Genomic DNA, 14,428 nt, shown 5'->3' with positions numbered 1-14,428 from the left:
CTTGCAACATTAATGAAAAGCATAGCATACTTAAAACTCACACTCATCCCTTTCTTATTGATTCGTAGTATCAGTTAGGTTGTATTCAGATGTATGTGAGGAACCCTACTGTAGAGGCTCAATCAAATGGGGCTTTTGTTTTTCATATGAAAAGGAGTTGGGAGGCAGGTAGTTCAGGGCTAATTCAGTGGCTCTAGGAAAGCATCATGGATGCAGGCTGCTTCTACTCTCCTGAATGTGTATGTGGCTGTCATCATCCTGTTCGTAAGACAGTCCTCCAGGCATCTGGTTCTGTGTTCTGACATGAGGAAAAAGAGGGTGACTGAGACTGTTCTTTTTCCTTAAGAAACAAATCATTTTACTGGAACCTCCAACAGTAAGCTTTTGATTACCTCATAGCCAGAATTGAGCCACCTCACCGATCCTAGCTAGCTTCAGGGTTGTCTGGAGATGAAGTAGTTTGAACTGGGCACATTGCTGCCTTGTATGCAGTGCACACTTCCCTGGTTATGTAAGAGGGTACTAACAGTGTTTGTCACAATGGACAACCTATGGTAAAACTTGTACAGATGAGTCTCAAAGAAAAAGATACACTATGTAACCCTGATGGCTCAGATGGTAAAGAATCCCACCTGCAATGCAGGAGACCTGGGTTCAATCCCTGGGTTGGGAAAATTCCCTGGAGGAGAGCATGGAACCCACTCCCATATTCTTGCATGAGGAATCCCCATGGACACAGGAGCCTGGCGGGCTACAGTCCATGGGGTTGCAAAGAGTTGGACACAACTGAGCAACTAAGCACAGCACAGCACATATGTAAATCATATGCAAAAATGACAGAATCTATATTTCCAAAGTGCAAGTTGAAATAACAAATAGTTACTGCTTGTGTGCATCAAATTTTAACAAAAATGATAATTTTAGCAAAAATTTAAACAAAAATTATAAGTCTCAGAGTAAGCAAGCATAAGGTGAAATGGCATTCTTTTATTCTGCTGAAGGAAGTACAACTTGGTATAACCTTTCTGGGAGCAATTTAATAATATATGTGGTGTGTCTTGTTGAAGGTTTGTTTTGCGTTTCCCTGATAACAAATGGAGTGGAGTGCCTTTTCATGGGTTTCATTTGAATTTCCTCTTTGGTGAGACTTGCCTGTTCAAGTCTCTTGCCCATTTTCCTAACTAATTATTGTCCTTTTCTCAATATAAAGAAGTTTTTTATGTTCTGGCTACAAGCCATTTGTCTGGAATATGTGCTGAAAACATCTTCAAAACTGTAGCTTGCCTTTCCAAAGCTCTGCTAATTATGTCTTCATGTACAGAAATTCTTAATTTCAATATCTGATTTTCAGTCTTTTCCTGTTAGTACATTGTATGTCTCATTTAAGAAATTTTTCCTTACTCCAAGTTCATGAAAGTACGTTCCAGTGATCAACAAAATTTGCTACATTTATCTTTGTTTTTAGTTCTAAATACACATTTAAAAAAACTGTCCTCTCTCAATTACTTGGTATCATTACCTTTTCTGTAATTCCAATGCCTGTATATGCACTGGTTTCTTTCTGAGCCCTTGCCTCTGCTGCATTGGTTTATTTGTCAATCACTGTACCAATATTACTCTCTGTTAATTAATGTAGTAGTTTTCAAATAACTTTTGATATTCCAAGATTTGGTAAATTTTTCCACATTATTTTCCTCTCATAGTTAGGAACCTATAAGTTCCTTTACTTATCTTTACCTTAGAAATTTCAGCATGTGTATGTTAGTCACTCATTCATTTCTGACTCTCTGTGGCCCCATGAACTATTGCCCGCCAGGCTCTTTTCTCCATAGGATTCTCCAGGCAAGAATACTGGAGTGGGTTGCCATTCCCTTCTTCAGGGGATCTTCCCAACCCAGGGGTCAAACCTGGGTCTCCTGCCCTGCAGGCAGATTCTTTTACCATCTGAGCCATCTCAGTTCAGTTCAGTTCAATTCAGTCGCTCAGTTGTGTCCGACTCTTTGCGACCCCATGAATCACAGCACGCCAGGCCTCCCTGTCCATCACCAACTCCCGGAGTTCACTCAGACTCACGGCCATCGAGTCAGTGATGCCATCCGGCCATCTCATCCTCTGTTGTCCCCTTCTCCTCCTGCCCCCAATCCCTTCCAGCATCAGAGACTTTTCCAATGAGTCAACTCTTCGCATGAGGTGGCCAAAGAACTGGAGTTTCAGCTTTAGCATCATTCCTTCCAAAGAAATCCCAGGGCTGATCTCCTTCAAAATGGACTGGTTGGATCTCCTTGCAGTCCAAGGGACTCTCAAGAGTCTTCTCCAACACCACGGTTCAAAAGCATCAATTCTTCGGCGCTCAGCCTTCTTCACAGTCCAACTCTCACATCCATACATGACCACAGGAAAAACCATAGCCTTGACTAGACGGACCTTTGTTGGCAAAGTAATGTCTCTGCTTTTGAATATACTATGCAGGTTGGTCATAACTTTCCTTCCAAGGAGTAAGCGTCTTTTAATTTCATGGCTGCAGTCACCATCTGCAGTGATTTGGGAGCCCAAAAAAATAAAGTCTGACACTGTTTCCCCATCTATTTCCCATGAAGTGATGGGACCGGATGCCATGATCTTCATTTTCTGAATGTTGAGCTTTAAGCCAACTTTTTCACTCTCCACTTTCACTTTCATCAAGAGGCTTTTTAGTTCCTCTTCACTTTCTGCCAGAAGGGTGCTGTCATCTGCATATCTGAGGTTATTGATATTTCTCCTGGCAATTATGTTTTAATATTTAACTACACCTGCTTTGTAGTCATTCCCCAGATTAACCATTACTTTTTGTTGTTGTAGTCAATATTTTATGTAGATTTACCAACACAATAATCAGTTTATTTGCATATTATTGCTCTTTGCATTTCACTTATTCCTTCTGGATTCTGTTTGGTTCTTAACTAGGGCCATCTTTATGGCTCTGTGCATGATAAAATCTTATTTTCTTGAAAATGTCTTTGTTTTGCTTCATTCATGAATAATAGTGTTGCTGAGTATAGAATTTTAAAATGAATTATTTTCCATCAGTTCTTAGAAAACACTTTTTATAAGTTCTTGGAAGATACTTTTTAATTGCTTTTTGCATATTTTGTAGCTGATGAGAAATCTGTCAATCTAATTATGGTTTCCTTGTTGGTAATTTCCTTGTTCTCTATTCGCTTTAGCTATTTTCCTCTTTCCTTTCAAAGAGTGCAGTATTCAGTTGTGATAGCTGTAGTTAGGTTTAGAAGTATTAGAGACCCATGTCTTCCTTCAGTTGTGAATGTTTTTGAGTTGTTATTTTCTCTCCCCAATTCTGTCTTTTCATTTTATTGATAGAACTTAAATATAAGATCAGATCAGATCAGTCGCTCAGTCGTGTCTGACTCTTTGCGACCCCATGAATCGCAGCACGCCAGGCCTCCTTGTCCATCACCAACTCCTGGAATTCACTCAGACTCACGTCCATCGAGTCAGTGATACCATCCAGCCATCTCATCCTCTGTCGTCCCCTTCTCCTCTTGCCCCCAATCTCTCCCAGCATCAGAGTCTTTTCCAATGAGTCAACTCTTCCCATGAGGTGGCCAAAGTACTGGAGTTTCAGCTTTAGCATCATTCCTTCCAAAGAAATCCCAGGGCTGATCTCCTTCTGAATGGACTGGTTGGATCTCCTTGCAGTCCAAGGGACTCTCAAGAGTCTTCTCCAACACCACAGTTCAAAAGCATCAATTCTTCGGCGCTCAGCCTTCTTCACAGTCCAACTCTCACATCCATACATGACCACAGGAAAAACCATAGCCTTGACTAGATGGACCTTTGTTGGCAAAGTAATGTCTCTGCTTTTGAATATGCTATCTAGGTTGGTCATAACTTTCCTTCCAAGGAGTAAGCGTCTTTTAATTTCATGGCTGCAGTCACCATCTGCAGTGATTTTGGAGCCCAGAAAAATAAAGTCTGACACTGTTTCCACTGTTTCCCCATCTATTTCCCATGAAGTGATGGGACCAGATGCCATGGTCTTCGTTTTCTGAATGTTGAACATTAAGCCAACTTTTTCACTCTCCTCTTTCACTTTCATCAAGAGGCTTTTTAGTTACTCTTCACTTTCTGCCAGAAGGGTGCTGTGATCTGCATATCTGAGGTTACTGATATTTCTCCTGGCAATCTTGAACTCTGGGAGATGGTGAAGGACAGGAAGCCTGGCATGCTACAATCCATGGCATTGCAAAGAGTCAGACACAAATTAGTGACTGAATAACAAGAGCAAAGTATACACTAGGTTGAATATTTCATCTTCCATGCATGTTTATGGATCTTTCATATTTTTCATTTCTGCTTTAGTTCATAGAGTGTACAAATCATTTTGTTTATTTTTATCTACTTGATCTTCCACATGTTCCATTTTCTTGTATGATTTGTAGCTTGCCTTTGTGAGCTTATCTTCTGCAGGAGTTTTGATTTTTGTGATTGTTATGTGTGCATTAGTGAGGAGGGGGTTCCCTGTGCACTGGCTCCTGAATGGTCCTTTCAGAACCAATTCATGTTTGTGCTATGGCTGACCTACATCATCAGCTGACTTCTATTTTAATTTTTCAGCTCAAGATCCTTCAGTTCAGTTCAGTCGCTCAGTCGTGTCTGATTCTTTGCAACCCCATGGACTGTAGCACACCAGGCCTCCCTGTCTATCACCAGCTCACGGAGTTTACTCAGATTCATGTCCATCAAGTCAGTGATGCCATCCAACCATCTCACCCTCTGTCGTCCCCTTCTCCTCCTGACCTCTGTCTTTCCCAGAATCAGGGTCTTTTCAAATGAGTCAGCTCTTCACATCAGGTAGCCAAAGTATTGGAGTTTCAGCTTCAACATCAGTCCTTCCAATGAACACTCAGGACTGATCTTTAGGGTGGACTGGTTGGATCTCCTTGCAGTCCAAGGGACTCTCAAGAGTCTTCTCCAACACCACAGTTCAAAAGCATCAATTCTTGGTCACTCAGCTTTCTTTATAGTCCAACTCTCACATCCATATGTGACTACTGGAAAAACCATAGCCTTGACTAGACGGACCTTTGTTGGCAAAGTAATAGGATCCTTACTCCATGCAAATGTGAGTTAGATTCTGTACCCACTCATAGTTAAGCCTAGGACTTGGATTTCTCACAGGTATCTTTTCCTTTTTCCTTTCTCATGACATTTTGCTACCATCAAGATTCCTTGCCCCTTTCTTGGTTGAGTGAGCAGAGATGATTTGGTACCCATTTCATGGACTGGGTAACCTTCTGAGTTCCCGGGTTTTGCTGATGGAGATGTAATACCAGCCAGAAAGTGGTTGGTATTCACCTCATGTGGTCCTAAGTCTATTCTTTTTATCTCCTCATATGCTTTATGCTTCAGTCTTCTAGGTTTTTATATCTTCATCTGAAACCTATTTGGACCATAAGTATATCAGTTCCTGCTTCCTGATCAGGGATTAAGTTTCTCATTTGTTTCTGTAGCTGGGGTATTCCATTTCTTATTTTCAAGTTTGGTCCTGGTCACTATATTTGTTAAATCTGTATTGTCATTTCTGTTATTATAATAATGTCAGCTTGCTTCAGAGAATCCTTTTTATTTTTGTCTATCTTCATTAACTTCTGTTTTCTGTCCTTAAGCTTTTATTATCTTTGTTAGTATTATTTACTAAAACAGTGTTATGCTAACTGCTAATATTGGAGGAGGCTTAAAAGAACTAGAAAAATTTCCCCATAATCTCATAATTAGAGCAGGAGGGTCTGTCTCTAGTCCCTGGATATCCTTCAAATCTTTATTCATAGGGTTCTGTAGTTCCAATCATGCTAAATATTTAGTTTTGTTTTCTAATTCTCTCCTGATTTACCTTTTCCCCTGTATTTCTAAGTAATCTCCCTTAAAAATTATTTCTTTACTGAAGTATAGTTGATTTAGAATGTTGTGCCAACCTCTGCCATACAGCAGAATGACTCAGTTATACACATATATACTCGGGCTTCCCTAGTGGCTCAGAGGTAAAGAATCTGCTTGCAGTGCAGATAAGCGTTTGATCCCTGGGTCAGGAAGATCCCTTGGAAAAGGAAATGGAAACCCATTCCTATATTCTTGCCTGGAAAATCCCATGAACAGAGGAGCCTGGCAGGCTACAGCCCATGGGATCACAAAAGAGTCAGATATGACTTAGTGACTAAACAACAACAGCAACGGTAGTCTGTTCAATTGATGTGCTCTGTCATGCTGAGTTTCTTGTTTTTCACTGTTTCAGACAACTTTTTCCCAGAATATTTTTGCATACTAGCTTTTCTTTTCTTTTTTTTTAAATTATTTGTTTTGGGTTGTGCTGGGTCTTTGTTGCTGCGCTCAGGTTTTCTCTAGTTGTGGCTAGTCGGGACTACTCTTGGTTGTGATGCAGGGGCTTTTCATTGCAGTGGTTTCTTTTGTTGTGGAGCACAGGCTCTAGGCACATATGCTTCAGTAGTTGTAGAGCACAGGGTAGAGTGTGAAGACTTATTTGCTCCACAGCATGTGGAATCTTCCTGGACCAGGGATCAAACCCTTGTCCCCTACATTGGCAGGCAGAATCTTATCCACTGTGCCACCAGGGAAGTCCTACATTATTTTCTGTAGCTAAAGTCTGAGGATAGAGAATGTTAAATTAAAAGCTATGGTTCAGCCGCTGCCAATTCTTTTGTCCTTTGAGTGAACTTGCTCATTTTATAGTGATGTAAGGAATACATTCACATACCAACAAAAAGCATTTATTTAACACCTTCTGTATAGGAAGCTCTGTGCATTTTGAATGCCATAGTGATAAACAGGACCTACTTCAAGGAACTTACAGTGAAGCCAAGGATATAGACGTGCTAACAGCTTCTATAATATTAGAGCAAAAGGAACAAGCATTGTAGTCAAAATCTAATCAAGGAAGTGATTTCATGGAACAGCTTGCATTGCAGTCATGGATAGAGGAAGGAGTTGGATTTCCCCGGGCAAGGAGAGGCTGGACAGTATTCCACGCTTCGAGATCTTAATAGACCAAGAGCCAAAAGCATGAAAAAGTCCTTAGTGCATTTGGAGAACATTGAAATTGATGCTGTGGCTGGAACAATGGGTGAGGGAAAGGAGCAGGTGGGAAATGAAACTGAAGGAAGACTGTTAGGTTGTAGTTCTTGAGTACTTTGCTAAACGGTTTTGGACATCATCAGCCCAAAATTTCATTTCTGCTTTTAATGGCAAATGGTGATTTTGGAAAAGCATGCATTGTAGAATCATGGTACCTTATGGTTGGCAAGGGATTTAGCCAGCCAGCTCTCTATTTTATAAATGAGGAAAATGATTGCTATAGAAGTTAAGGAACTTTTCCATGTTTATACTGATAAGTAGGAGTATGTATGACGGTAAATATGCTCCCTCTTTCAGGAAATATTTGTTGAGCGTCTGTTTATGGCTCTGTACTAAGCACTGTGAGATGAGAAGCTGAGTGAAGTATAGGGCCAACTCTCATAGCTAGTTGAGGGGAAAAGGCAAATCAGTAGTCGTAAAGAACATTGATAGCGATGGGTGGAACATATTCTGAGAACATGGAAGATGAGCAGCAGTTTTAGTTTGGCAAATGGTTCGGGGAGTGTTTGTGGAAGATGCCTGTATTGTATTCTGCAGGATGGATAGGAAGAAGTTTGCTAGGGGTACCGAGGCCAAGGGAAGGGTGTTCCTGCATGAGCAAAGGCATGGGATGGAAAACAGCAAGACGAATGTGGGAACCGAAGCAGTTTCATACTGTGGGAGAGTCACATTTAAGGCAGAGAGTGGCAGGCTCTAAAGGGAGGGCAGGATGCCTGGATCGTGTTTGCCATGGTGAGCAGTATGGGCTGTATCTTCTAGGACAGCAGAGGATCTTAAATATTTAAGAGGGAAACTTGGCAGGGCTTTCTGATTGATTGGATGTAGGGGTAAGGCCGAGGGAGAGATAAGAAAAATATGATTTTCAGGTGGACCTATCCTCTCTTCTGTGGTTTGTTGGCTCATCAAGATTTAAGGTGGTGGTGCTTTTGTTTCCATAGAAGCAGTGCAGTGTGGTGTCACATGAAGGTGGAGAAGCTTTCACTGACATATGGAGGCTTAAGTGTCCTCAAAATGCCTGAGAGGACAGTGAGATACTTCTGGAGGTCGCTGCCAGGGGCCATGCACATTGTCACATTTTTAATAGCCCCTACTTACTGCTTACCATGGATGTAAAAATGAATTTATATGGGTCAGAAAGCTTCCTTAAATGGATAACCTCGAAAGTGTACAACAGGTGAGGCAGAACCAGAAGTTGTTATGGGTCATGGAGCTCAGCATTGCAGAATGGCAATACTAGGGGATAGTAATAGTAACTGACATTGATGGGGCCCTCACTGTTTTCTACATATGGTGCTAAATGCTCCATATTAATGACCTTATTTAATCAACACTACACCCTTCACATGGGGAAATAAGGGCACCAGAAGATTTATTATAATTACTTGCCCAAAGTCACTAACTCTAAAGTAGATCCTGGAACCTTGACTCCAAAGGCCCTTACTCATAAACTCTAGGCCATCCTGCCTTTCCATGATACACAGACAGATGGGCTGCATTGAGACTTTTAGGGTTCACCTGTCAAAATGTGGACAGCGTTGGCCCATTGGCATGAAACAGGAGGTTGAGTGCCTTATATCAGCTATGTTTGGGTGGTGGTAGGATGTGGGGTGGAAGAAAGAAATTAGATTGTCTGTGAAGCTCTCTGAGTTTGTATTAAATTGCAGTCTCCATAAACGAAACCTACAAATTCACCTACGTCACTTCTTTTCTTATGAAAGAATTTTCTTACTAAAGCGGTTAATGTGATTAGACTAAATGAAACAAAGATAACATTGAAACCAAACCATTAGAAGCAGAAAAACACAAAAGAGAAATGCAACCATCTCATAATTCCTTGGGAAGGATATATATGAAAGCATAAATTCTGTCATTGGTGTCAGGAGAATTTAAAGATCAAAATCTTCATGGGTTGAGAAGAGCAATTTTTAACTAAACTGATGAAAGTTCATATAAATAATATTTTCTGTTTGCTAAAATAAAGCTATGCTGCTGCTGCTGCTAAGTCGCTTCAGTCATGTCTAACTCTGTGCGCCCCCATAGATGGCAGCCCACCAGGCTCCCCCGTCCCTGGGATTCTCCAGACAAGACACTGGAGTGGGTTGCCATTTCCTTCTCCAATGCATGAAAGTGAAAAGTGAAAGTGAAGTCGTTCAGTTGTGTCCAACTCTTAGCGACCCCATGGACTGCAGCCTACCAGGCTCCTCCGTCCATGGGATTTTCCAGGCAAGAGTACTGGAGTGGGTTGCCATTGCCTTCTCCAAAATAAAGCTATAGACCTATACTAAACAGAAAATTGACATTTTCTATATTAATATGGGCATGGGTTGTTTAATTGATTGCTGCTTATCATCGTTTGCTTCTTAGAAACTTCATGCTCCCTCACAGTTTGAAGATCTCTCCTAATTTCTTCTGTTTGCTTACAGATAATATGTACCTTGGAATATTTTTGTCTTTATTTTCTTTGCCTGGTTCCCTATTCAAATAGTCAATGCCTGTGTGACTTAGGCTTTTCTCTTCTTACAGATACAGAGTTTCAGGATTTGGAGTCCATTTTCCTTCAGCTTCCTGTTTCCTGCCAATAATTTCATTGCAAGAACCACCACTTCTCTGCCATCTGCCCTGCTTTCCTCACTTTTCTGTTTCCATCTCCTAGTTCCCTCATTTTCTTATTACTCCCAGTAGCAGTGTCTCAAACATACTGGGTTGGCCAAAGAGTTTGTTTGGATGTTTCCATAACATCTTATGGAAAAAACCAAATGAACATTTTGGCCAACCCAGTATATTAGAAGCAAGATTCTCATCATTCCAAGTAGGAATAGGAAAGTGTATCATACTGTAGTTTTCTAAAAAGGGACATTGTGCATCTGGATTTTCTTCTTTCAGAGAAGAAGCATTCTCAAAGACAGTCGAGTCTTAAAGCAGAAAGTAATACAATAAACATATTAAGGAATAGCACTTTCAAACTTTCATTTCTGTTGCACCTCAAAGGTAGTCTGCAGGACTATTCACAAATATTTTGATTCCCTCCCTCTTTTGGTGTATAGTGCAGTTGCTATTTATTTATTTATTTTTAATTGCTTTATTTGACTGCATTGGGACTTAGTTGCAGCATGGTGAGTCTTTTAGTTGTGGCATGTGGGATCCAGTTCCGGGATCAGAGGTTGAACCTGGGCCCCCTGCTTTGGGAGCATGAAGTCTTAGCTATCAGGCCACCAGGGAAATTCCCAGTTGCTCTTTCTTACTTAACTGAACTCAGGTGTGGCCATGTGATTTGTTGTAACCTGTAAAATGTAAGTGGCAAGGATAGGTGTCACTTCTGAGTAGAACCTTTAAGAGCCAGTGTGTGCTTTGATATCTTCTAATTTTTGACGTTCGCTACTCTTATCAATTCAAGGCTCTGAGTGGCAGTGTAAACAGAGGCCCTCAGTTGACTCACAATGGAATATGGAACATGAGCAAGATATATTTGCTGTCTTAAGTCACTGAGATTTTAGGGGGTTGTTTCTGCATCATAACCAAGTCTATCCTGACTAATACATCAAAATATGTCTAGCATCTGAAACTCATAAAGTAATGTGTAACAGATGCAAATATCATAATACCTCTTATGTGTGGATCAAAGATAATTTGAACTTAAAGTATTTTTAAAGCATTTACTCTAAGAGAAGTTACTTCTGCATCCATATAGGTAGTGCATTTCCTATCACACAATAGTTTTGTGTTTATAGATCTGCCATGGTTCTGCAAACCCTCTGAGGGCAGGAGTGATGTCTCATTCTGTTTTAATCCTGGGTGCCTAGCATAATGTGTGACATTTGGTGAGCAATAGATGATGATATAGATGTGAGAGTTGGACTGTAAAGAAGGTTGAGCACCAAAGAATTGATGCTTTCCAACTGTGGTGCTGGAGAAGACTCTTGAGAGTCCCACAGACAGCAAGGAGATCAAACCAATCAGTCCTAAAGGAAATCAACCCTGAATATTTACTGGAAGGACTGATGCTGAAGCTGAAGCTCCAATACTTTGGCTACCTGATGGGAAGAGTGGACTCATTGGAAAAAACACCTGCTGGGAAAGATTGAGGGCAGGAGGAGAAGGGGACAACAGAGGATGAGATGGTTAGACAGCATCATTGACTCAATGGACATGAGTTTGAGCAAACTCCAGGATATAGTGAAGGACAGGGAAGCTTGGTGTGCTGCAGTCCATGGGGTTGCAAACAGTTGGACACTTTGTTCAATCAACAGCAACAAAGATGATGTTAGATTAATGAAAAAGACCAAAGAATTGCCTGGCACATATTAGATGCTCAATAATTATATGGTGTTAAATGCTAATATTTGTTGTTGTACAGCATGCATTTCTGTCTGCTGTGGCAGCTCTTTGGCTAATTTTCCTGGCACAAAGAAGCAGCTTAGTGTGAATTCTCAAGTTGTATTTCTTCTGCCACCAGGGCCTTTAAAAAGCATTAAAGAAGTACCGTTAGCACATCTTTGGCTGGAGGGATGATGTATTTGTGTATAGGATGATTTGGAGCTGGATGCTGAGTTTGCATCTTGACCATCTTTCTGCTGGGCATTAGCATTAGAAAATTTGGATGCTTAATCGTGGATAGTGCGTATTGATTCACAGTATACTTCACCAGGGATTGCATAGAATTTTATTTGGTTGAAAAGTGTGTAATCCATGTTATTCTGGGAGTGTTAAGGGATCATGATTTGGCCATTTTGTGTGCTCTCCATGATCCAGGGATAGCTCTGCCTCAGTCCCCAGCCCCCTGCCAGCCCCATTTTGTCTCTTCTTGGAAAGCATTTCAGGCATCTGAGAGAACATATGTACACAAAGCTGATGTGATATGGTCACTGCTTGCCTGTCTGTACTATCTCCTAAATTTAAATTCCCTAAGGGAAGCACACTTTCCCACATCTCTATCGTTTGTCTAAACAGTTTCTTCAAAGCCCCAAAGGCTCTCCTCTGGGTTCATTCATTCATTCTCATATGTATGTTAAGGGCCTCCTCTATGATACGCTAAGCCTTATGAGTACCGCTCCCCTGAAATTTCAGTCCTATTGGAAGAGACAGATGTGAACACACCAGCAAATATATAATATGTCAGGAGGCTGTGAAAAGGAGGGAGGGTAAGGAGCATCACGACTGTGGGAGTAGGGTGGGACGGTGTTGCTAATTGTTGCAGGGAAGGGAAAGCCTAGCTTCTAAGGTGCTTAGCAGATGCCTTAAGGAAGTGAGGAAGAAAGCCATGAGCGCCTGGGGTGGAGAGAGGCTAGTAGGAAGAACAGCGACTACAAAGGCTCTTGAGGTAGGAGCTTGCTTGGAGGGCTTGAAGAAGAAGGAAGCTGGAATCAGAGGGCGGGGTCGGAGGGAGCAGGGGAGGTATCTGGATCATGCAGGACTTTTTCGTTGGTGTAATTGGGTCTTTACTCTGAATGGAATGAGCAGCTATTGTAAATTTTTGAGCAGAGGTGCATCTTTTTAAAAGAATAATTTAAAAATATTATTTACTTATTTTTGGCTGTGCTCGGTCTTCGTTGCTTTGCACGGGCTTTCTCTAGTGGCAAGCAGGGGCTCCTCTCTAGCGGTGTTGTATGGGCTTCTCATTGCTGTGGCTTCTCTTGTGGCAGAGCACAGGCTCTAGGTGTGCTGGCTTCAGGAAGTTGCACTGCGCAGGCTCAGTAGCTGTGGCCCATGGACTTCGTTGCTCTGTGGCATGTGGAATCTTCGTGGTAGTTGTTGTTCAGTTACTAAGTCGTGTCTGACTCTTTATGACCCCATAGACTGCAGCACGCCGGATTTGCTCAAGTTCATGTTCACTGAGTTGGTGATGCTGTCCAGCCATCTCCTCCTCTGTCGCCCTCTTCTCCTGCCCTCAATCTTTCCCAGCATCGGGGTCTTTTCTAATGAGTCAGCTCTTCGAATCAGGTGGCCAAAGTATTGGAGCTTCATTCAGCATTAGTCCTTCCAGTGAATATTCAGGGCTGATTTCCTTTAGAATTAACTGGTTGGATCTCCTTGCAGTCCAAGGGACTCTCAAGAGTCTTCTCCAGAACCACAGATTGAAAGCACCAAGGCATCTTCCTGGACCAGGAGTCAAACCTGTGTCCCCTGCATTGGCAGGCAGACACCTATCCACTGCTCCACAAGCGAAGTCCAGCAGAGGTGTATCTTAAAAGGATCTAGGTGATGTAATGAGCACAGACAGTAGAGTGGCTAGAACAGGAAAAAAGATGATGGCTTAGGAATCTGTTAGACTAATCCAACATGAGATGAAGCCTTGACTTTCAGTACTCAGCTCAAGTGTTAGTTCCTCTGGGAAGCCTCTCTCAACAGCATCAGCTGAGCTGGATTCACCTCTTCTGCGCTCCCATAACAAGCTTACTCTAGTAATTAGGTAGTTGAGTCCACTTAAGTTTGGAGGCCAACTATATAAATGAGAGCTCTCTGAATTTTCAATTAGAATACAAAGTTCATTACGGATATTGAATTAAAATAGGCTGTCTCAAAGCTCGCATGTATATCAAAACTTAACAGTAACTAACAATAGTTTAGAAGTTTGACTCATAAAAGGTTCTTGAGGGAGGAATACTTTGATAAGGTTTAAAATTGCCAATAATGGAAATAATAAAAGGAAGACTGCCTCATAGTAGGTTCTACTATTGTTTTTAAGTTATTTATAATCTCCCTTTAAGAGTGCACCCACGGTAGACTGGGGACACCTTGGTATGTCACTGATAGTAAGAACTCTTTCAATTATAGAGCACTCAACTCAAAGTGCTTGCCTTGAGCAAAGGGAAAGTCCAAAAGTGTTAGTTTCAGGTGTGGTTTGATCCTAGGGACTCAAAAAAAGAAAGGTCTTCAGAGTTATTCTCCATCATACCAATCTCTGGGTTGACTTCCTTCTTAGGCAGACTGTCCATTCATGGTTTTAAGGTCGCTCCACCCTTCTGGTTACCTTGCTCTTGGTCACTGCAGTAAAAAGCCCCACAATATGACTCTAATACTGTCATATGCTTACTCTTGAATCAATTTCTGTGGTCAAGGGGATGTGATATTCCCACTAGCCAGACAGACCTGGGTCTCTTGCCCCCTTGTGGATCTGGGGATGGGTTGGGTCCATTTCACTTAATTCCTATAGAAGCAGAGTAGGGGAGGACAGGCCTCCAGGAACAATTAGGATGCTGTTAGCAGAAGGAAGAATACATATTAGTCAAGCAACACCCGTGTGCCACAAGCAGTTATTTCCTATTTCTATCCAAAATCCTGTCCT

The 14,428-nt window shown here is 41.6% G+C and overlaps 1 protein-coding gene across 14 annotated transcripts in view; it reads left to right on the top strand.

The window, feature by feature from the left end:
- The window catches only part of ANO4 (anoctamin 4), a 442,247-nt gene that overhangs the window by 151,221 nt on the left and 276,598 nt on the right, over positions 1–14,428 (top strand). The window lies entirely within an intron of this gene.

Source organism: Bubalus bubalis, chromosome 4 (genome assembly GCF_019923935.1).
Source record: "Bubalus bubalis isolate 160015118507 breed Murrah chromosome 4, NDDB_SH_1, whole genome shotgun sequence".
NCBI lineage: Eukaryota > Metazoa > Chordata > Mammalia > Artiodactyla > Bovidae > Bubalus > Bubalus bubalis.
Note: the sequence above shows the minus strand (reverse complement) of the source record. Positions and strands in the feature narration are given on the sequence as shown.